The sequence below is a fragment of the Arachis ipaensis genome, chromosome B05, assembly GCF_000816755.2.
Source record: "Arachis ipaensis cultivar K30076 chromosome B05, Araip1.1, whole genome shotgun sequence".
NCBI lineage: Eukaryota > Viridiplantae > Streptophyta > Magnoliopsida > Fabales > Fabaceae > Arachis > Arachis ipaensis.
Genome location: NC_029789.2, coordinates 69,258,267 through 69,284,068, shown reverse-complemented (window position 1 = coordinate 69,284,068; position 25,802 = coordinate 69,258,267). Strand labels below are relative to the sequence as shown.

Genomic DNA, 25,802 nt, shown 5'->3' with positions numbered 1-25,802 from the left:
TTTTCATCTGTGGGGAGTGTTTCTGTTTTGAGGTAGTTAATTATGGGGGTCATCCATCCATGATCCTGACCTATTATGGCTAGGACTTTTTCTTCTTTCGAGATTGACGGGTTCTGTAGTATTTCCTGGATGAGGCTTCTATTGTTGCCCCCTGGTTTGGTGCTGGCTAATTTTGAGAGTGCATCAGCTCGGGCATTTTGTTCGCGGGGTATGTGGCGGATCTCATATTCCCCGAGTTGTCCGAGCTGTTCCCTGGTTTTATCCAAATACTTTTCCATGGTGGGATCTTTGGCTTGGTTGCTCCCTGTTATTTGTGAGGTGACTACTTGTGAGTCGCTGAAGATGATGAGTTTTTGAGCTCCAACCTCCTTAGCCAGCTTCAAACCAGCTAGTAGTGCTTCATATTCCGCCTGGTTGTTTGAGGCAGGGAACCCGAATTTGAGGAAAAGCTCAATTTGGGTTCCTTGGTTTCTTTCAATTATCACACCTGTGCCGCTTCCAGTTTTATTCGAGGAACCGTCCACGTAAATATTCCATTCTATGGGGGTCTCCGGGGTGTCTGTAAATTCTTCAATGAAGTCGGCTAAGTATTGTGATTTAATGACTGTCCGAGCTTCGTATTGAAGGTCAAATTCGGACAACTCGATTGCCCATTGTAGGATTCTGCCTGCTAGATCTGTTTTCTACAATATCCCTTTAATGGACTGGTTGGTCCGAACCTTAATGGTGTGAGCTTGGAAGTACGGGCGGAGACGGTGAGATGTTAGTATGAGCGCATAGGCAAATTTTTCTATTTTTTGGTAGTTCAGCTCGGATCCCTTTAGTGCTTTACTAATAAAGTATACAGGTTGTTGCCCTTTGTCGTCCTCTCGAACCAGTACTAAGGCTATTGCCTGACTTCCTACCGCGAGGTATAATACGAGTGGCTCTTCCCCTCGTGGTCGAGTTAGGATAGGTGGTTGTCCCAGGAAACTTTTAAAATCCTGAAAGGCTTGCTCGCACTCTGTTGTCCATTCAAACTTTTTTCCTTTCCTTAGAGTGGCGTAGAAGGGGAGATACCTTATTGCTGATCCCGCTAGAAATCTAGACAAGGCCGCCAACCTTCCGTTGAGTTGTTGTACCTCTTTGACACAAGTTGGGCTCTTCATGTTGAGTATAGCCTAGCATTTATCTGGATTTGCCTCGATTCCTCTTTGTGTGAGCATAAAACCCAAGAAATGGCCAGCTTCTACTGCAAAGGTGCATTTTGCAGGATTGAGTCGCATGCCATGCTTCCTTATAGTGTCGAACACTTGGACCAAGTCGGACAATAATGTCTCTTCACTTTGTGTCTTTATCAACATGTCGTCCACATAGACTTCCATGATTTTTTCAATATGGTCTGAAAAAACTTTGTTCATTAGCCTTTGATAAGTTGCCCCTGCGTTTTTAAGACCAAAAGGCATTACGATGTAGCAATAGTTTGCTTTTGGTGTTAGAAAAGAGGGTATTTCCTAATCAGGTGGATACATTGGAATTTGATTGTACCCAGAATATGCATCCATAAATGAGAGGTATTTATATCTGGATGAGGCATCCACCAGTGCGCCGATACTTGGGAGTGGATAAGGATCTTTTGGGCAGGCCTTGTTGAGATCGGTGTAGTCGGTGCACATTCGCCACTTCCCATTAGATTTTTTCACCAAGACGACGTTAGCTAGCCATAGTGGGTACTTGACTTCTCTTATGAATCCTGCCTCCAGTAGTGCTTGTACCTGTTCTTCCACAGCTTGAGATCATTCTGGCCCAAGTTTTCTTCGTCTCTATTGTATCGGCCGAGATCCTGGATAGACCGCCAACTTGTGGCACATTAGTTTGGGGTCTATGCCTGGCATGTCTGCAGCTTTCCATGCGAAGAGATCGACATTATCTCGTAAGAACTGTACTAGTGATTCTTTTGCGTCTCTTTTTAGGATCGTGCCAATATTAGTTGTTTTGTTCGAGGTGTTTCCGATCTGAACTTTCTCTACTTCACCTTCGGGCTGTGGACGGAGTACTTCTCATCTCTGAACTCCACCGAGCTCAATTATGTGGAATTCTTCTCCTCTGCCTCTGAGGTTTAGACTTTCGTTATAACAGCGACGTGCCATCTTTTGATCTGCCTTTATTGTAGCTATCCCTTCTGCAGTTGAAAATTTTATGCATAGATTTGAAGTTGAGACTATTGCGCCGAGTTGATTTAAGGTTGTCCGTCCTATTAAGGCATTGTAGGCTGCACTCACGTCGACCACGATGTAGTCTATTTTGAGTGTTCTAGACTGGTTTCCTTTTCCGAAGGTTGTATGTAGTGACACGTATCCCAATGGTTGTACCGGGGTATCTCCCAATCCGAACAGGCTGTTCGGGTATGCTCTAAGCTCTTTTTCTTCTAAGCCGAGCTTGTCGAAGGCAGTTTTGAATAAGATGTCGGCGGAGCTCCCTTGGTCTATTAATGTACGGTGGAGATTGGCATTTGCCAGTATGATGGTGATGACCATGGGATCGTCATGTCCCGAGATGATACCGGATGCATCTTCCTTGGTAAACGTAATTGCAGGGATGTTGGGCGCTTCCTCCTTTCCTTCGACATGATATTCTTCTTTAAGATATCTTTTGCGGGATGATTTGGAGATTCCTCCTCCTACAAATCCTCCGTGTATCATATGAACATGTCTTTCTGGCGTACGAGGTGATCGCTCGGTTCGCCCGACCTCTTCGTCCCTCCTCCTTTTTCTTTGCTCATCGTCTCGGGTGGCCAAATACCGATCTAGTTTTCCTTCTCTTACTAACTTTTCTATGACGTTTTTTAGATCGAAGCATTCATTGGTGGAATGTCCACGGACACGATGGTATTCGCAATACTCGTTTCAGTTTCCTCCTCCTCTTTTGCTTTTGAGTGGTCGAACTGGGGGTATTTTTTCTGTGTGGCAGACTTCCTTGTACACATCCACAAGAGACACCCGAAGGGGGTGTAATTATGATATTTTTTAATTTTTTCCTCTTGTCGATCTTCCTTCTTTTTGGACTCTTTATCTTTATCCTGGTAGGTGAATCCGAATTCTGAGGTCTCTCCTAGTCAAGAATTTTCTTCCATGTTAATGTATTTCTCCGCTCGTTCTTGTACTTCGTCCAGATATGTGGGGTACTTCTTTGATATGGATTGGCTAAAAGGTCCCTCTCGTAGGCCATTGATGAGGCCCATGATGGCGGCCTCTGTTGGCAAGCTTTGTATGTCTAGGCATGTTTTGTTGAATCTTTCCATGTAGTTGCGAAGACTTTCCCGATCTCCTTGCTTGATTCCTAGTAGACTGGGGGCGTACTTAGCTTTGTCTTTTTGGATGGAGAATCTGGTGAGGAACTTTTTTGGCTAGGTCATCAAAGCTTGAGATGGACTTTGGAGGTAGGTTGTCGAACCATCTGATTGCTGTCTTTGTGAGAGTTGTTGGAAAAGCTTTGCAATGAATTGCATCTGAGGCGTCGGTGAGATACATTCTACTTCTGAAATTGCTGAGGTGATGGTTGGGATCTGTAGTGCCATCGTACAAGGTCATGTCCGGAAGTTTGAAGTCCTTAGGAATTTTGGTTTTCATGATTTCCTTAGTGAATGGATCTTGATCTTTGCGTGAGTTATCCTCAGGGGTGGATCAAGTAGCTTTGGCTTTGAGATCGGCTTCGAGTTTTAGAAGTTTATCTTCTAATTCTCGACGTCGCCTTACCTCTCTCTGTAGGTCCTTCCTGACTTTCCGTTGATGATGGGTTTCTTTTTCAAGTTGCATTAAACGATCTTGAAGTGCTTCTATCACTCCCGAATTTGATGAATTTTTATCCCCGTTGGATTTTGGAGTATCTTTTAGCGTAGTATCCACGTTTTTGTGCGGTGTTCTATCCTCTAGATCCGAATCACGGTCGTTGTCATGATCATCCGCCATGGTGATGGGATGACTTCCAAGTTCCCCGGCAACGGCGCCAATGTTCCGAGGGTTACCTGAAACTATGGGTCGATCTCGGATGAGATCTTCTGTACTGGTCGGAGATGACGTGTCCGGCTGGTGGGTGGCAGCCAGAGCTATCGTGTCCGACTTGTTAGACTGGCTGCACTACTGATCCTTGGTCACCGGAGGGTGGGAGGTACCTGCAAGAGACTCAGATGCTTAAGTTAGCATGGGTATTAAACAAGTTTTTAGTAGAATCAGAGTATGAGTTATACCTGGGTGCTCCAGTGTATTTACAATGGTGTAGAGTGACCTTTTTAGATAAGATAAGTTAGTTATCTTATCTTGTCTTATCTTTGAGTTGAGGTCAGCTTATCTTTTAAGGGAGCCGCCCTTATCTCTATAGGCTTGGACTGCCTTTGGATTTGGGTCGTGTTCCTCTATTTGGGCCCCTTACTGGGCTTTCCTGTCGATTTGACCGACCTCTTTGAGAAGAGGTCGGACAGCCTGACCTGAAGAGGTCGGTCGCTTTATTACTGAACATCCCGGATTGGACAGCTCGACCCAGGGTATGAACAGTACCCAATCTCCTAAACATGTATTCCCCAATTCAATTTCCCCACACTTAATTCATGTGCACCTCATTAATCTAAGCTAATCAACGATTCAAATCAGGGACATTTATTGTTTTACGCTTAGAGTTAATGATGTGCTAAAATAAAGAACAGATGGGGTACAATAGGCTCAATCATGGGGTTGCAAAGGGTAATGATAGGGTAAGGTGTATGGATATGTGAGCTAAGTGAAACAAGGCCTCGATCACATAAGTGTATGTATACATCAAACCATGGAAATATAGAATCAAGCAAGACAAAGATCACAATTATAGAGAAAACAACACACACCAAAATAAAATATTGGTTGATAAAATGCAACCAATCAAATAGGTTCAACATCTCACTAGGTTTTGTGTGTTCCAGCTCTAAACCATGTTCCAAATTAAATTTCTTCAAACAAGTTCAACAAAAATTTTAATTCAAATTAGTGAAATGCTATAAAATAGTTTCTTAGAAAAGAATTCATCACTTCAACCAAGTAGTGGTAGAATATGCACAAAATTTAACAAACATGCAAGCAATCATGCAAATGCAACAATGAACTAACAAAGAAAATTAAACATTGGTGTTGAAAATAAAGTAGTTACCCATGGAAGTTGGTATCGACCTCCCCACACTTAAAGATTGCACCGTCTTCGGTGCATGCAAAGATGTGCAAGTGGACTAGGGTTGTTGTGACTGATATTGTTTCTCTAAAGATTGTGCACAGGACTTGTTTGTCGCCCCGCTTAGAAGTTTTCCGTTTTCCTTCTTGGTGGCCATCCTAAAAGAAAACGTAAAAGAAGGAAAATAACCCACAAACAAGGATATGAAAAGAAATAAAATATATGTGGGCAATTGCCAAATAATAAGATTCTCAACTACATGGTAGCTACAACATGCAAGTGAGAAAATAATGTAAGTAAAGGACATGTGGAATAGATAACAAACAAGTCAAAAGACACCCAAAACAATACAAGAATTATGCAACAGTTAATTAAGAAAAGCGAACACCAATGGAAGATTAGCAGGCTTAGGAAAGAAAATAAAAACATGCACAGTATGAAAATGCAATGAATGAATGTATGCTTATGCAATAAGTAAATGAGAATGAAAGAGAATAAGGATGAGAAGTTAAAGAATTGAAGAAGAAGAAAGTAAGAAAGGAAGAGGAAAGAGTAAGAAAGGAGAGAAGAAAGAAGAAGAATGGAAAACAAGAAGCAGACTCGACGCGTGTGCATACATCACGCGTATGCGTGAAAACAGAAAACAGCCATGCAACACGTAGGCGTCGTTCACGCGTACGTGTGGATTCCTGAAAATGAACAATGATGCGTGAGCGTCAGTCACGCGTACGCGTGACTACTCGCGTGCTAAATGCACGTTTCCAGCCCAGTGGCAGCCCAACTTTCTGCTCAATGTACCATAGACGCCGATTTATCATACGACGCGTACGCGTCGGCCACGCTTACGCGTAGGTTGACAAATTAGCAGGTGATGCATACGTGAGTCACGCGTACGCGTGGGGTGGCTTGTGCACCAGGCACCCCTCCCGCACAGTTCCAGCGTAACTCTCTATTCAACACACTAGAGAGCAAAATTGGCATCGACGCATACCCGTCGCCCACGTGCACACGTGGGTTGCCTTTTTTTTTAAACGTTTATTCAGAAATAACAGGCTACCGAAGCAATACCAAACATGATTAAGCAAGTGAAACCATAATTTAAACTAAATAACCATAACTAAAAATGAAAATTTAACTTATTACCAATGTAAACAAAAGAGAAAATAGGAAGAATATACCATGGTGGGGTGTCTCCCACCTAGTACTTTTAGTTAAAGTCCTTAAGTTGGACATTTGGTGAGCTCCTTGTCATGGTGGCTTGTGCTTGAACTCATCTTGAAACTTCCACCAACGCTTGGACTTCCAATAAGCTCCGACATTCCCAAGTGAATTCACCAAGCCTTGTTGAAGTTCTTCACAAGCTTCGAGCTCCCAAAGTTGATCCTCTTGTATGCCGGGATCCCAAATCTTGTTTCTACACCCGTCTTTAAGTGGAGCAGCATTGTTCCAACCGGGTGGCAAGCAATCTGAATTCTCAATGAGGTACCAAACTCTTCTCTTAGATCCTACCAATTGATCACTAGTCCAGCCCTTGCATCTAGCTCTTGAAATTTCAACCTTAATGAGTCTTCATTTGCAACTCCAACCACTGAACATCCTTCTCTTATGCTTAATTCCACAAAGCCTCCTAAGTTGGCCATCCGTTTCAAGAATACCATACTCAAGTGGGACAGTAAAGCGAATAGAGATAAGTTTTACCCACTTAAATGAAGGAGTAGATGGCAACCTAGGTAGAGGAGTCTCCAACAATCTTAACAAAGCATATTCAACTCCCGTCCATCCTTTTCGAAGGACTTCTACCTCTTGAAAAGATTCTTCACTTTCAAGCTCTTCCTCACCAGATTCATCCAACTCTTCTCCGTTACTCACATCATCGGGAGAAGGCTCTTCTAACTCAAGGATTTAACTTGTGGGTGCAAATTCATTACTAGGAGGACTTGATTCACGATCATCATCACCAAGGAAATTTGCTTCTTGATCTATTCCGTCCAATTCTTCATAGGGAATATGCCTTGAAGGTTGTGCACTAGCCTCCTCAACATCAATTTTAAGCTTCTTGGAGGAATACTCTACAACTCTTGATTCCCGTGGAGGTTCAGCGTCTCCTAAGTCTTCAACCACATCTTCCTCTTTAACAAGTATGGCTTCCTCCAATTATTCCAGTATAAAGCCACTTTCCTCATTTTCCACCGGAGTTCCTAGTCTCGCCTTCATGCTACGCTCCTCTATTGATTCTCCACATGTAGCCATGGGAGTACTTTGAGTATCGACGTGCAATGAAGCTAAATTATCTACTACCTCAGTCAAGGTTGCTATGAACTCTTGTGTAGTCCTTTGCATTTCTCTTTGCTCTTGAAGAAGAACACCAAGAGTGTCATCCATTGGAGATTGGGATGGATGTGAGGGTTCATTGATTGGGAGGAAAGGTTCATGATAGCAAGGTGGTTCATCACTCTCCATCTTTTCCACTTGTTGTACAACACAGTCCAGTTCCTTGTTCTCGCATTGGTCAAACTTTGACGAATGGTTGCTTGAAGTCGATCCATTGCTTCCTTGAGACGATCCTTTAACTCTTGTTCCACTTGGCTACCATAATTAGGATCATATGGCTCTTGGATTGATGGATATGGACATGGTGTATATGTAGGTGGTGTATATTGAAATAGTGGTTCTTGGGAGTAATTGGGTTGGAATTGGGGTGGTTTTATATATGGTTCATATGGCTCATAGGGTGGTTGGTAGGGTGGATATGGGTTGGGGTCATAAAGAAGTGTTTGATTGTAGGTGGCTTGTGAGTACGGTGGTTCAAAGCTACGTTGAGGAGGGGGTTCATAGGCATATGGTGGGGGTTGTTAATTGTCACGAAAAGATCCACCATAACCATTGTCTTGCTATGCATCGTAGAATGGTTGTTGCTTATAGCGCATTGGAGGAGGTTGTTGCCAAGAGGGTTGATCAAATCCTTGTGGCTCTTCCCATCTTTGATTGTCCCAACCTTGATGCATGTTCTCATTGTAGCTTCCATTCCCTACAACGTAATTTGAACCAAACTCATAGCCAAAGGGGTGAGAATTCATGTAGCAAAAGAAAAAAAAAATAAAACTAACAAGAAATAATGAAAATAAATTCCTAAAACTAGAAACAACTAACAAAGAAACGAAAGAGCAAAATTATTCACAATATTCACAATAACCAATAATAAGGCACACATTTGCAATTCCCCGGCAACGGCGCCAAAAATTGACGGGAAAAAAATGTCGGTAAAGAATTTCACAAAAATGAGCGCGTTGTAAGTATAGTTATAAACCGACAATTAACGTCAATCAAATTTAAGTTGTTTGTCACTAAAGCAAACCCAATAAAATTAACCGAAGTATTAAACCTCAGATCGTCTCTCAAAGAATTATAGGGAAGTGTATTTATTATTTGTTATGAAAAAGTATCTTTTTGGGTTTTTAAATGTTGAACAAGGAATGTAAAATGACAATAAAATAAACTAAAACTAAGAAAAATCCTAGCAAGGATTGAGAATTGGAATTCATATCCTCATTATCATCCTCCAATTGTGATGGTAATTACCTTTTGCTTTCACTTAGTTAACCTCTAAGAATGAAGGAAAGTCAAGTGAGCAAAATCAACTTAACTTCACAAGTTCTAATCAAAGGATAGATTTAGTGAAGCTTAAGCCAACTAGCAATTTTCAATTACCAATTAACAAAAGAGTTTTGATAACTCAAGAGTCTCTAATTGATCAATCCAAGTTAAGAAAAGAAAAATCTAATTTAAAACCCAACCAAGCATTTTATCAAACACTTGGAAGGCTGATAAACCCCAATTTTGTGATTTATCTTGTGCTTAATTTGGCGGATTTTATCAACTTTTCTCACATTTATTCAATGAAATAGCATGGTTTTGTAATTCTCCTTAAATTTGTGCTTAAGTGTGAAAACATGCTTTTTAGGCCTTAAAATAGCTAAATTTAATTCACTTTAATTCCATTCGATGCCTTGATATGTTTGTTAAGTGATTTCAGGTTTAGAAGGCAAAGATTGGATTGAAAGAATGAAGAAAAAGCATGTAAAAATGGAGAACTCGTGAAGAAATGAAGGAATCGCAAAGCTGTCAATCCTGACCTCTTCGCAATCAATCGATCATACCTTGAGCTACATCGGTCCAAATGAGGCAGTTCTAGTTGCTTTGGAAATCTGACATCCGGAGCTTCAAAATGATATAAAATTTGCTATAGTTGCCTGGCGTTTAGGGATGCGTACGCGTGCATCACGTGTACGCGTGGGAGGCTGCACGTGACTCACTAAAGACAACTCATGGCCAACAATTTCTGAAGCATTTTGGGTCCAATCTAACTCATTTCTGATGCTATTGAACCCAAGGATTGAAGGGGGATGAACCAAGTAGTCATAGTAGAGTTTTGATAATGTTTTAGGTTAGAATTCTAGAGAGAGAAGCTCTCTCTTCTCTCTAGAATTTAAGGTAATTTAGCTTTAATTCTCTTAGATCCAACTTTCAATTCTTGTTTTGATTTTGTTTTCCCTTTTAATTTCTTGTCGCTACATCTTTACTCTTATAGTTTTACTTGTGATTTCTTATTTTGCTCTCTTTTATGTTGATGAACCATTGTTGGATCTTAATTTTCTTTAATGCAATTTTATGTTTCCATGCTCTTCTATGTTTATCTTCGTTGTTATTGTTGATCTCTTGCTCATTATGGTTATGAATCTTGTTAATTCTTGTATTTTGTGATGTTTACTTTTATTGCACACTAGATGTTTGATAGAATGTTTCCTCTAGTTTTTGAGTAGTTTTCTTGACTCTTGGCCGAGCCTAAGGGAATTGAGGGACCTTGAGTCATTGGGTCTCATTGAATTGGTGATTTGAGAACCCTTGGCGGTCAATTTGATAACCATTGATACTAGCCTACTACTAAGTCAATTAGTAGCTAGGTTAGAACCTATGGATTGATGTTGATCAAGCCATTTGATATACTTCAAGCATAGAAGTAGACTTAATGAGCTTGGTTCCTCATAATTGTCAATATTTGGTTTGTAGACAAGGATGGTGATCTCAATTACCTAAGTCTAGCCAAGAGTTCTTTCCATTTCTTTTATTAGTTCTTGTTATTTTACTTTCTTGTCATTTATATTTTCTTGTCAATTTCCAAATCAAGCCCCCCTTGCATCTTCATAGCCAATAATTGAGCACTTCATTGCAATTCCTTGTGAGATGACCCGATGTTTAAATACTTCGGTTAATTTTTATTGGGGTTTGTACTTGTGACAACCAATATTTTTGCATGTGAGGATTCTTTGTTGGTTTAGAACTATACTTGCAATGAGATTTTATTTGTGAAATTCTAAATCGTACAAGAAACCGAACATCAAAGGTGCAAAATAAAAATGTAGAAAATTAACAAGGAATATTAAATCTAAACAGCCAATTGCAAGCATCAATAATAACAAAATGACAAAAGAAGCAATAAACATGAAATACCTCAAATTGCATTAAATGGGAAATTGAATCTAACATGAAGAGTTCATAAATTAAATGGGAAAAATAAATAAACCAACAAGAGAAATAGATGAACTAAAGTACTAGAACAATCAAAAGTCGAAGAGAAATTAAATAAAAGCAAAGTAGAGATCCGAAATTGAGAAGAAACTAAACCTAAAAACCCTAAAATCTGGAGAGAGGAGAGGGCCTCTCTCTCTAGAAAACTACATCTAAAACCTAACTAAAGGGAATGAATGTGTGAATGAATTGATTTTCCCCCATCCAGCTTCACTCTGCAGCCTCTAAGTAGTGTTTTCGGGCTTGGAACTGGGCCAAAAGCAACCCAGAAATTGCCCCCGGCTTCTTCTAGTTAATGCAGCACGTGATGCTCCGTTACGCGTACGCATCAGTCACGCGTACACGTCGCTTGCACAAATTCCTGGTCACGTGTACGCATCATTCACGCATACGCGTCGCTCGCCTTTTGCATTGGTCACGCGTACACGTGGCCCATGCATGTGCGTCGATGCCAGATTCTGAAATACTCCATTTCTTGTGTTTCTTCCACTTTTGCATGCTTCCTTTCCATCCTCTAAGTCATTCCTGCCCTATGAAACCTAAAAATACTGAACACACATATCACGGCATCTAATGGTAATAAGAAAGGATTAAAAATTAGTAATTTAAGGCCAAAGAAGCACGTTTTCACTCATAGCACAAAATTAGGAAGGAAAATGTAAAACATGTGAATTAAATGAATAAGTGTGAGAATAATGGATAAAATTCACTAAATTCAGCCTAAGATGTACCACGAAATAGTGGTGCATCACCCAACTGGTAAAGTTGGCCCTCAGAGTTAAGCCTCCACTGGGCTTCTAAAAGGTATATATCTGCAAGTATCTGCTTTGGCCTCCAGTCTCTGTTGACCCTTTCAGTGTAAGAGTCATCATCATCTCCAATATATGGTAGGTAGAATGTCTCTCTCATACTCTACGAAGAAAAGTCAAGGATCTACCCTTGGTGCATGAAACTAACTCCGGACGTTTCGCACAGATAGACTAGCACGCAAGTATACCGGGTCGTCCAAGTAATACCTTAGGTGAGTGAGGGTCGATCCCACGGAGATTGTTGGTTTGAGCAAGCAATGGTTACCTAGCAGATCTTGGTCAGGCAGATAGAAAATACAGTTGTCATGAGAAAACGCATAAAATAGATAAATAAATAAAATGTTACTAGATAGGTATGAAATCAATAGTATGAGAACGGTTGAGGCTTCGGAGATGATTCTTCCTTCTGGATCAACTTTTCTCACTATCTACTCCAACTTCTGATTGATTCATTCCATGGTAGGCTGTATATGATTAACACCGGGTCAGTAGTTGTTAATCTCCTCTGCTTCAGATCAAACGCTGGGTCAGCGGTCATCCAATCTGAACAGGGCTGAAGCTCTAACAGTCCATTATGTTGGTGCTCCTACTCAAAATGCCACAGACAAGGTCGGATCTTCCGGATCAGAGAATGTTGCTTGTTTGGTTCTAGCCTATACCACAAAGGCCCTAATCTCCCCGCACCTCGGCTGAACTGATGTCTTGAGAAGTCCCCAACAAAGTCGTGGATTAGCTATCTAAGAGATGTATAATCAAGCTTGTGGTTTAGTAATATCTCGTCAAGGACTCGCAAGAACCCATGTGAATAGGGATGACAATCAAGTTACACTCCCAATTCATTAGGATGACGAATGAAAATACATCTTAGAATAGAATCAAGCATAGACTAAAATAGAATAGTGATATTATTAATCCATAAGAATCAACAGAGCTCCTATCCTTAACCTTATGAGGTTAGTAACTCATAATGTTCGAAAATAAAGTGGGGGAAGAAGAAGATCAAAAGTTCTTAAACAAGGGTGATCTCCTCCTATACATACTAATCTACTAAAGAAGAATTACAGAAATAAGATAAACTAGTTTTGTAATGTGAAAATCTACTTTCCAGGCCCACTTGGTGAGTGTTTGAGCTAAGCTTGAGTGAAGCCACGAGCTAGTTCTCCCTTTTGGGCATCCAACACCAACTTTGGACTCTTGAATGGGCGTTGGACGCCAGCTACTCCCCTTTGGGCGCCAGACACTAGGAATGGGGCTGGTAGCTAGCGTTGAATGCCAGTTTTGGGCCTTTATTTCCAAAGCAAAGTATAAAATATTATGTATTTCTGGAAAGCCCTGGATGTTAGCTTTCCATAGCCATCGAGAGCATGCCATTTGGACTTCTATAGATCCAGAAATGGTCCTTCGAGTGCATGGAGATCAGATCCTGACAGCATCTGTAGTCCTTTCTCTGTGTCTGAATTAGACTTTGCCAAAACTCCTCAATTTCAGCCAGAAATTACCTAAAATCATCATATATAACACACAAACTCAAAGTATAATCCAAAAATATGAATTTTGCACTAAAACCTATAAAAATATAATAAAACTTAAATAAAACATAATAAAAACTATATGAAAATGATGCCAAAAAGTGTATAAAATATTCGCTCATCAAAATAGCAAACTTAAACTGTTGCTTGTTCCCAAGAAACCAAAAACAAGTAGGATTAAAAATAAGAGAAGGATACAATAAATCTCAAAGTTCTCAATGAAGCTCAGTTTCGACTAGATGAGCGAGACTAGTAGCTTTTTGCTTCTGAATAGTTTTGGCATCTCACTTTCCTTTGAAGCTTAGAATAATTGGCATCTTTAGGAACTCAGAATCCAGATGATACTATTGATTCTCCTAGTTTCGTTCTTGAACACAGCTTTTTTAGAGTCTTGGCCGTGACCCTAAGTGCTTTGTTTTCTAGTGTTACCACCGGATACATAAACACCATAGACACTTAACTGGGTGAACCCCTTAGGATTGTGATTCAGCTTTGCTAGAATCCTCAGTCAGTGGTGTCCAGAGTTCTTAAGCACACTCTTTTGCTTTGGATCACGACTTTAACTACTCAGTGTCAAGCTTTTCACTTGACACCTTCACACCACAAGCATATAGTTAGGGGAGGAGTTCATTTAAACTTTTTAGGCCAAGATTTTATTTTGTTAGGCCCTCCTAACCATTGATGCTCAAAGCCCTGGACTCTTGCTCTTGCCTTTTGGATTAAAGAGCTATTGGCTTTTTCTTTTTCTGCTTGCTTTTTTTTTTTCTTTTTTTGTTTCTTTCTATTTCTTTCTTTTTGCTGCTTTTTCTTGCTTCAAGAATCAATTTTTGGATTTTTCAGATCACCAATAATACTTCACTTTTATCATCATTCTTTCAAGAGCCAACATTTTTAACTCCAACATCAAATATGCACTGTTCATTCATGCATTCAGAAAATAAAAGCAATGCCACCACATCAAATAATTGAACTATTCTTAGTATAAAACTCGAAATCTATGTACCTTTATTTCTTCTAAAAAAAATCAAAATTTTATTCAAGTTCAATGAGATGATAAGAAGAATATTTTATACCTATTTGGAAAATAAAAACTTAAATCCTAATAATGCTCATGCAATTCTAAAATTAAAAGACGAAAACTTAAATACTACTTGTTATCATGTAAATCTAAATATAAGAAACAGGAATTAGAATAGGTACAGGAATAGGGAGGTCAAACTCAACCACCTTAATCATGGTTGATGTGAGACTTTTCAGGGGATAATTTCTGATGCTTCAGTTCTTCTAGTTCACGACCCTGCTTCTCTTGTTCCTTGACTAGTTTACAAAGTACACTTGTCTGGTCTTTTTGCTCCTCTCTTAGTTGATCCAAGGTGGTTTGTAATTGTGCAACAGATGCTTCCTGCTGGGTTCAATATTCAAGTAGAGGGATCTCTTGTATTTGAAGAGGCTCAGGCATCTTCCATTTGGGTTGGTCCTCTAGTGGTCTGGTGCTTTCCATCACTTGCTTGGTGATTGGGCTTTCTGCTGGGATAAATGAATCTCTGTTAATCATGACTCCATCCTCTAGTGGACTTCCTGCTCATTCCCCGTCATGATGTAATGAATCATCACAACCCTTCTGATGGTAACCTCCGAACAGTTGCTAGTAGGGAGTATGGAACGCCCAATGAAATCCAACCAAACCCTAGCAACTGGTTTGAGATCTATTCTTCTCAGTTGGTTTGGATTTCCTTTTGTGTTATTGATCCACTGAGTTCCAGGTAGACATATGTCTTCTAGAATCTGGTCCAACTTTGGATTGGCTAACACCCTCCTGTTAAAGAATTCTGGATCATCCTTTTGTGGAAGTAATTTAAAGATCTCTCTCACCTTGTCAAGATGAAAATAGAGAGTCTTTCCTCTGACCATGGTGCGAAAATTATGGAACCCTTGTCCATCTTTCTTTTGCTTATATGTCATCCACATATTCGCATAGAATTTATGGATCATTGTTGATCCAACAATGATCTCAGGGACGGCTAGGACTTCCCAGCCTCTCTTTTGAATTTGCTCTTGAATTTCCAGGTATTCATCTTCTTTTAATTCAAATCTGGCTTCTGGGATCACTGTCCTCTTCCCAGCCTCTTTATCTGTTCTTCATGCTGCTTGGTATAAAATCTAAAAGGTTTGAAAATAACTATTTGGTTGTCTTTTTTCTTGCTTCTTGAAGTGGGTTTCCCACTTTTTGGAGTCATAAAATTCGTATAGAGTGAGAAGGCAAGGCTCTTTCCACACCAAACTTAAAAGGTTTGCTCGTCCTCGAGCAAAAGGGAAGAAAGAAGACGAAGAAGAGGAGAGGGTTTCAAATTGACTGTGGATGAGGAAGTGTGTGGGGTGAATGTGATATATAGGGAGGGGAGGGTGGGTTTTCAAAATTAATTAGATAAAAGATAAAGAAGATATGATTCACACTTTAGTAAAAGATAGAAAAAGATAAGTTTTAAAATAAAAAGATATGAAAAAGATAAAAAGATAAGATAGAAGGTATGAAAAAAATTTTAAAAGTTTAATAAAAGATTTGAAAAAAGAATTGCAAAAGATATGAAATTTTGAAACAGATTTGAAAAAGAATTGAAAAGATTTTAAATTTGAAAGGAATTTGAAATTAAAAGATGATGGTTGAAAGAGTTTTGCTTAGAAGATATGATTAAAAAGATAAGATTTGGAAAAGATATGTTTTGAAAAAGTCAAAAACTTCCCTAACCCTTGTTGGGCATTGAACGCCTAGAATGCCCCTATTCTAGCGTTTAACGCCAGCTGTGTGCTCCTTCTGGGTGTTGAAGGCCCAGCCAGTGCCTCCTGGCTGGAATTCAACACCAGCTGGCCACTCTTCTCTTGGCGTTGAACACCCAGCCAGTGCTTCCTGACTGGCATTCAACGCCAGCCTTGCTTCCTCCCTTCAGGGCATTGAATGCCCAGCCAGTGCTCCCTGGCTAGCGTTCAACGCCAAGTTTGCTGCACCTTGAGGGCGTTCAACGCCCAACCAGTATCCCCTAGCCGGCATTGAATGCCAGTCTTGCTGCCTCTTGGGGACTTGGGGAGTCTGGCGTTCAATGCCAGCAAGGGGCTTTTCCCAGAGTGCTCTATTTTTAGCTCTGACTGTCTCTGCTTCTATTTTGACTACTGCACATGATCACAAACCTAAGGAAACAATTATGAAAATTAAAATGATATAATTAAAATTACTTAATGAAAATAGAAATAACTTTAATTATGGTTAGGTTGCCTCCCAACAAGCGCTTCTTTAACATCACTAGCTTGACGGTATTGCACTCATGTCAGCAATAGGGTGGATTTTTCTTGCCCAACTTCACCACCAAAGTAATGTTTCACTCTCTGGCCATTAACAGTAAATCTTTTGTAAGAGTAATTTCTCTGGAGTTTTATATGACCAAAGGATGATACATTACTGATCAGGAAGGGTCCTATCCAACGTGACTTAAGCTTTCCAGGGAAGAGCTTCAGTATAGAATTGAAGAGCAGAACTTTCTTTCCAAGTTCAAAGACTCTGGAAGGAATCTTTTTGTCATGCCACTTCTTGGCCCTTTCTTTATAGATCTTTGCATTTTCAAATGCAGCAAGTCGGAATTCATCCAACTCATTTAGCTTGAGCAACCTTCTTTCCCCTGCTGCTTTTGCATCAAGGTTTAGGAGTTTGGTTGTCCATAGGATTTGTGTTCCAGCTCTACTGGCAGGTGGCACATTTTCCCATACACCAATTGATATGGTGATGTTCCTATAGAGGTCTTGAAAGCTGTTTTGTAAACCCAGAGAGCATCATCAAGCTTTCTTACTGATAAGAGATGATTTATTATGTCGGTATAGAATTTCACAAATAAACTCTCATTGTAAGTATATTTCTAAACCAACAAACAATCCTCCATAAAAATTTGGTTGTCACAAGTACAAATCCCAATAAGAATTAACTGAAGTATTTAAACCTCGGGTCATCTTACAAGGAATTGCAATGAAGTGCTCAATTGTTGACTATGAAGAACAAGGGGGTTTGATTTATAATTGGCAAGGAAATATAAAAGCAAGAAAGTAAACAACAAGAACTAATAAAATAATGGAAATAACTCTTGGATAGACATAGGTAATTTGAGATCACCATCCTTGTCTACAAACTAAATATTGACAATTATGAGGGACCAACCCATTTAGTCTACTTCTAAGCTTTAAGTACGTACAATGTCTACTCCTAAGCTTGAAGTACGTCAAATAGGCTTGATCAACATCAACCCATAAGTCCTAAGCTACCTACCAATTAGCTTAATAGTGGGTTAGCGTCAATGGGTATCAAATTGACCACATAGGGTTCTCAAATCACCAATTCAATGAGACCCAATGACTCAAGGTCACTCAATTCCCTTAGCCTAGGCCAAGAGTCAAGAAAACTACTTAAAAACTAGAGAAAACATTTCATCAAACATCTAAAGTGCAATAAAAGTAAACATCATAAAATGCAAGAATTAATAAAACCCATAACTATCATAAGCAAGAAATCAACAATAGCAATGAAGGTAAACATAAAGGAAGACATGGAAACATAACATTGCATTAGAAGAAATCAAGATCCAACAATTGTTCATCAACATAAAAGAGAGCAAAATAAGAAATTAACAAGAGAAACTAAGAAGATTAAGACAATAGAATACTAAAATATAAAGAGAATTGAAATCAAAACAAGAATTGAAAGAGAAATTTGAGAGAGATTAACCTAACTTTACCATAATTTCTATCCTAAATCTAGAGAGAGAAGAGAGCCTCTCTCTCTAGAATTCTACCCTTAAACATGATGAAAACTCAAACTATGACTACTTGGTTCATTTCCCCTTCAATCCTTGGGTTCAATAACATCAGAAATGAGTTGGATTGGGCCCAAAATGCCTCAGAAATCGCTGGCCACGAGTTGCCTTAAGTGAGTCACGCTGATCCTGCAACGCATGCACATGGAACGATGCGTACGCATCACCAAACGCAAGGAAAATATGACAAATTTTATATCATTTTGAAGCCCCGGATGTTAGCTTTCCAACGCAACTAGAACTGCCTCATTTGGATCTCTGTAGCTCAAGTTATAATCATTTTAGTACGAAGAGGTCAGGATTGACAGCTTTGCAATTCCTTCATTTCTTCATGAGTTCTCCCACTTTGCATGCTTTTCCTTCATTCCTTCAATCCAATCTTTGCCTTCTAAACCTGAAATCACTTAACAAACATATCAAGGCATCGAATGGAATTAAAGTGAATTAAATTTAGCTATTTTAAGGCTTAAAAAGCATGTTCTCACACTTAAGCACAAATTTAGGGAGAATTAGAAAAGCATGCTATTTCATTGAATAAATGTGAGAAAAGCTGATAAAATCTCCTAAATTAAGCATAAGATAAACCACAAAATTGGAGTTTATCAAACCTCCACACACTTAAACCAAGCATGTCCTCATGCTAAGAATAAAGAAGGACAAGAAAAAGAGGTATGAACATTTATTCAATGCAAATAAACTATATGCTCCTATCTATATGCAAAATAATTCTACCTACTTGGTTAAAAATGAATCAATCTTCAAGAACATATACAAGCAAGTAGGGCAAAGATAGTATGATGATTCATGAATCTCACCAATTCAAATATCAAAATGAAGTTCAAGTAGACTTTCAAGAAGAAAGCTCATGAAAGCAGGGAATAAGGAATTGAGCATCGAACCCTCACCGGAAGTGTATCCACTCTAGTCGCTCAAGTGTATAGGGTTGATCACTCAATTCTCTTCTAATCATGCTTTCCAAGATTTGTTTTTCATCTAAAAATCAACAATTATTTAATGCATGCACACATTTATCATGAGGTCTTATTCATAGGTTATAATGGGGCTAGGGTAAAGGTAAGGATGCCTATGGTCAAGTGAGCTTAAAATTTGAATCTTTGATTAACCTAAGCTCTCACCAAACACATATAACAACCTATACAATTCTAATACAATACCTAGCTACCCATGATTCTCACTTTTTCACATACTCATGCATTCTCTTTAATTCACATTCCATATGCATTGTTATTATTACTTTGCTTTGGGGGCATTTTTGTCCCCTTTTTATTGCCTTTCTTTTTCTCTTTTTCTTTTTCTTTTGTATATATTTTTTTCTTTTTTTTCTATATATTTTTTTTCTTTAAAGTATATACAAGCATATCAATGCATATGGTTTTACATATTTAATGCATGAGTATTTACCCAATCCCATGATTTTCAACAAAAATACAAAACACACTTTTACCTCAACCAATGTCCCAAGTTTCCCATACCCAAATGATACACACCCTCACTAGCCTAAGCTAATCAAATATCCAAATTAAGGGACATTTATTATTTTTCACTTAGGGGTAGTGATGTGCTAAAATTAAGAACAAAAAGGATTATAATAGGCTCAAAATTGGCTAACAATGGTTGATGAAAGGTAGGCTATTTGGGTAAGTGAGCTAAATGAAATGATGGCCTCAATCATATAAATTCATGTATATAAGGAATAATGGACATATAGAATCAAACAAATCAAAGATTACAATCATAGAAAGAGAACAATGCACACAAGAATGGAAATAAGTGGTTATAAGATGTAACCACACAATTGGGTTCAAAGCTCACATGCTTGTGTTCTTAGCTCAAAAACCATGTTCCAAAACAAATTCTTCAAGCAAGTTCAACAATTTTTTTTAAATTGGTAGGGTGCCCTAAAAACAGTTTCGTGGAAAAGAAATCATCACCCTAACCAAGTAGTCCTAACATAAAAGAAGTGGTGAAATATGTACAAATTCCAACTAACATGCACCCTATCATGCAATGCAACAACTATTCTAACAAAGACAAAAATTGAAAAATTGGTGTTGAAAAAGGAAATTGTTACCCATGGAGATTGGTTGAACGACCTCCCCACACTTGAAGATTACATCGTCCTCAGTGCATGCAAAGAAGAGCAATGTGGATGAGTTGCTACAATTGATGAGCTCCTTCTAGAGGTTGTGCGGATGAACTTGTTTGTTGCCCCATTAGGAGCCTTTCATTCCGTTCTTTCTTGGTGGCCAACCTAAAAGGAAAGAAAAAGAAAGAAAATTAAGCCTACAACAAAGATATCAAAGCAATAAAATATAGGCGGGGACCAATGCCAAATAAGAGTAAGGTTCTCACTACATGTTAGCTACACATGTAGGTGAGAAAATAATATAAGCTAAGGCATATCACTACACTTGATGCAATGATAATGTCAAAGCATGAAGAGAATGTTGAGCATCAAGTTCAAATGGGAATTAACACAAACAAGATTAGGGATAAGCATGAGAGTATTTGGTCATATCCTAACACAATGACAATAATATACAAAAACAAAGGATAATGAGTTAGATAGGACTAAGGCACTAATCTTGTGTGTAGAGCAAATATTACAATTAATGCCAAATAAATCACGAAGCACCAAGATTAACCAAGAGATTCTCAACAATTGAGTAACAGAATTCAACATCATTATTAAAATCAGAAATTTAGAAAAGAAACTAAAAACAACACTACAACAAATATGGGCTTTATCAACGCCAAATTTTGCAATGCCTTAAAACCGTTCTCTTAGATAGTTTTAGACAATGGTTTTTTATAGTGTTACTGTTGAATTCAATATTTTATTATTTTACAGCAACAAATTAAAACCGTTCTCTTTGACTATTTTAAAGAACGGTTTTATGTCCATTACCATGATTTGGTTTTAAGCAACGGTTTTTTGTTGTTGTTTAAATAATTGTACAAAAGAAACGCATAAAAACCATTGCCAAAATGCTACACTTTAAAACCATTCTATTAGATGGTCTTAGACAACGGTTTTTACAGTGTTACTGTTGAAGTTCAATTTTTTATTACGTTATAGCAACAAAATAAAACCGTTCTCTTTGACTATTTTAAAGAACAGTTTTATAACCATTACAACAATTTTTTATCAAACAATAATTTTTTTATATTATTTAAATAATTATACAAATTTAAATAATTTTTTCTATAAATATTAAATTTTAGAACACTCAAAATTATTGTTATAAATATATTACAAATATTATTTATAACAACAGAAGAAATAAATTTAAAATAGAAGAAATAAATTTAAAATAAATTTTTAATAATGATAATTTTTTGGTTTCATTCCCGCTCTAAAATTTAAGTTAATATTTTTCTAACACTTCAAAAAAATTTCAACAACCTCTCTTTCAAAATAAAACATAGAGACTTGTTAATTTTTCCTTCCTCTATTAGCCCTAGCGCTCCATAACCAACACCACTTATCATTAGAGCCATCATCGAACGATGCCAAACTTGTAACAACCCAAATTTTTGGAAAATTAAATAATAATTTATTTATAATTTATCATATCTGTTGATAATTTTTGTAAGCCCCAGATTTTTAGAAAATAAATAATGAATTATTTATAATTATATATATGATTTTTTTTTAGAAAGGTTATAAGACTTCATGTTTTAAATTAATTTGGTTTTATNTCTGCAGAAATCTGCATAATTGGCAGCAGAACGAATGACTTTTTGGGAGCAGTCCAGACCTAATTTTTAGATGAAATTATTTTTCTGTAAAACTTTAGTCTGTCTTGAAAATTCCATAAAAATTTCAGGGAATTTGGCCAAGTGGTTTGGAAGATATGATTTTTTGAAGTTTAGTGGTTGCTGCAGATTTTTCTGGTTTTCTAGTTCTGCAGTACCAACTTGCAGACGCTATAACTTTTAATTTAAACAGAATTTTGAGTTGCTTTCAAAAGGATTTTAAAGATCTATCAGTCTAGTTTAAGTGAGTGCAAGTTTCATGTTCATATCTGTTTTGTAGACTTAGATAAGTCACTTGGAAGGTCGGTTGTTTGCTGAAAACTCTGAACTGGTTTATGAAAACAGGGCTCCACTTCCAATTGATAATTAATTAATCAAATGAAGTGATATGGACCTGAAACTTGTGGATTCTGAAACTTAGGGATATTGACTGTAATCTCACCAAAATTTAGAGGCAACAGATTAGAATTGAACTAAAAGCTAATAGCATAGAACTAGCACAAATAATATCATTTTGATTGTGTTTTAAGCTAATCATGTTTACCTTTATTTATTTGAATCTAGTTTTACTAATGCAAGTAAAATTGTTGGATAGATTCTTAACAAACAATAATGAGTTCTATCTAGAAAAATATAATTAAAGTGAATGCCACATTCTCAGATTCCCACAGTGCCAGGTTATTGAAGTAAATGCACATTCTTTATTCAGTAAATGGTTTTCTGAAAATGGCAAGCTGGTATGCATGTACAATAGTTATTAGAAGTACCAATGCTTTGTAGTTGATGAATTTCCAATTTGTTATCACTTCAGAGGTTATTGATAGATGAACTGTTATTATGTTGTATTGTTGCACTAAATGCACAATTGTGTTTCCTTGTTGTTTAGGTTGCAAAACTTTTTCAAAAGATTCAAGAAATGGTAAAGAAGAAAGCAATCTAGTATTTGTTTTGATTGGTGAGGCAGAACAAAATTTAACTTAATGCTATATGCTTGTCATGTGCTTTGGGTTAAGTGTGTGGTCATGCAGATGAAGTTGAAAGCCTTGCTGCGGTGAGGAAAGCTGCTATATCCAGTTCAGAACCTGATGTGCGGAAAACGATCCGACACAAAACTCACCGGCAAGTGTACCGGGTCGCATCAAGTAATAAAACTCACGGGAGTGAGGTCGATCCCACAAGGATTGAAGGATTGAGCAATTTTAGTTTAGTGGTTGATTTAGTCAAGCGAATCAAGTGTTGGTTGAGTGATTTGTGATTAATAGAAATTAAATTGCATGAAAAGTAAAGAGAGAGGGGTAAATTGCAGGAAATTAAAGAGAATAGAAAATAAAAGTGCTGAATCTTAAAGAACAAGAAATTAAATGGCAGAAACTTAGAACGCAAGAAATGCAAATTGCAGAATCTTAGAGTGCAAGAAACTTAAATGTCTTGAATTGTAAATGGGTCAGGGATGTGGGATTGCAAAAATTAAATAAGAGAACAGTAAATCTCAACAAACAGAAACGTAGAAGATGGATTTAATTAAACCGGATCTTAAATGCAAATGAAAATAAGCTTGGTGTAGCAATGAAACAAGGAAATTGAAATTGAAAGATGTAGATCTCAGGACTCAAGAGACTAGATAACCAAGTCTAGATCTCACTGCCTTCTTAGATCTAAATTTAGAATTCAATTGCAAGAGATTAAAAATCAAAACAGAAGAAAACTTGGATTCAAATCTCAATTCTCCAATGATGCAGTGAAAGAAACAGAAAGATATCTCAAGGTGAGATTGAGATAGAATTTCCTCAATTCTCCACACCCAAGACTCAAGCAAGTATTGCAATAAAGAAAATGAGAAAATGAAGAGGAAGAGAATTCAATTCTCCTCCCAGATCCAAGTTACAGTCAGTAAATTCAAAAGTAAAAGTTGACGTCTTTCTAAATCAAACTAATATCTATTTATACACTTTCTTCAATTTATCATGGAGCCTTGAATTTGGGCCTTGACCTTGATGGAATTGGATTGAAGATAGCCTCTGTTGATTGCCCTTGGTGTTGGGAAGAAATCCACTTGTGAACCGGACCATGGACCATTTACGTTTGAGTCAACGTTTGCCACTTGTGAACCGGACCATGGACCATTTACGTTTGAGTCAACGTTTGAGGCAAACGTTGACTCAAACATCTTCGTATGTGGCATTATGCAGCTCGGCCAAGTTGCTGTCATCCACATTTGAGCCAACGTGAGCTCAAACGTGGTTCTCCCATGCTACTCCTTTGGCCAACGTTTGGCCCAACGTTTGAGGCAAACGTTGGTGCAAACGTGGCTCAATTAAATCATCAATCAGGGACTCCTCTTCATGCTAAATTGGCGCCAACGTTTGACCTCACGTTTGAGGTAAACGTTGGCGCAAACGTTGGTTTGCTCCAGGGGTGCTTTTGCTTGTTCTTGTGGCGCCAACGTTTGACCTCACGTTTGAGGCAAATGTTGGCGCAAACGTTGCCTTCCCCTGGTGCATATGCCATGCCAACGTTTGCCTCCAAGTTTGAGGCAAACTTGGTCGCAAACGTTGGCCTCCCCTGGTGCATGTGCTATGCAAATGAATGCTAATATTCATTCATTTGTTCATTTGCAATTAAAAATCATGCATGTATTCATTAATTAATTAATAAAGCCAATTGCATTAACGTTGAAAGGGCTTGATATGTTCTTTAGCCAATTTGGCTTTAATATTGCATGCTTTTATTGGCTTTATTAATTAATGCCAATGTATTAACGTAGCATTCATTCTTTAATGATCAAATGCTTTATACATGCATTAATTTTTATTAGCAATGCTAATTAATGAACTTGAACGTTCATTCATGTAATGCCAAGGAACAAATGGTCATGGGCCATGCTTTTTCCTTCCTTAGGCCACGCTTCCCTTGTTTCTTTCTTTTCTTCACCTACAAGTAATCAAAACAACCAATCAAAGTATCACAAAATTCACAAGGTTTATAAATCAATTAATTATCAATTAAATTTAGCTTAAACCTCATGATTTTGTATCAATTAAAGGGTGGTTGATTGATTCAAAGAAACTATGCACTTCCAATCCAAATTACTAACTTATAGTGCAAGAAAGTGCATAAAACTTATTGAAATCAAAGAAAAAGACTAGTAAAACTAGGCTAAGATGACTTGTCATCAGGACCTTCAGATTCTATTCGGGTATACCAATCTCTCTAGTCCTTCCTAGAGGAAAATACCCCTTTTCTTCCCCGCTATTCCTTTTTTTTCTTTCTTTTTTAAAATTGTGTGTGAGAATGTTAAATATCATTTAAAAAATGCAACTGAGAGATGTTGGATTTTTTTGGGTATTTGCATAGTGTGTTAGTAATCCTTAAATATGAATATTTCAGGTTGTAAATGCATTACTAACTCAGATTGACAAGTTAATATCATCTCCAAATGTGATAATCCTAATCACATCCAACATAACTACTGCTATTGGTAAGCCTAAATCAAAACTTCCATTCCTTCAATTATTAGCATTAGGCTTAACATTATATTTAATTTGCTAATTTTTTTTGTTCATAGGAAAATTATTATGAAGTAGAAAAATAACTTAATCACACAAATTGTGAAGATCAAATATTAGAGAGTAAAAATTACCAATTTGTGAAGATGACAATGAATCTATTTGCTATTGTAATATATCAATCTCTTTTCTTTATGATTAGATATGGTTATGATTTAGACTCTTATTATGTAATTTTAAAGTATCTTAGTTTATTTGATTTCTAAAAGATTCACAAATATGTATGAATCTTATAGAATACTTTAAAAATCAAATTTGATGGTAAATATTCAATTAGTTTTCTTTAGTAATTTGATTCAAATAGTTAAGGTTATTTATTGACACTAAATTAAAAAAATAGTTGGAATATTAATTTTAATGCAATATGAGAAAATTATTGTAAATAAAAAAATATATAACTACAAAAGATCATTGTCAAAAGTCACAAAAGGAATGATTTTAAAAAACCGTTTCCAAAAAATGAAACTAATGGTAACACTTTAAAACCGCTGTCTTAGACGACTATTAAAT

The 25,802-nt window shown here is 37.5% G+C and overlaps 1 long non-coding RNA gene across 1 annotated transcript; it reads left to right on the top strand.

Moving 5' to 3' along the window:
- LOC107641889 lies at window positions 24,904–25,373 on the top strand. The gene is made up of 3 exons (XR_001620488.2): window positions 24,904–24,922; window positions 25,114–25,204; window positions 25,292–25,373. It is a non-coding gene; the product is annotated as an uncharacterized LOC107641889 (long non-coding RNA).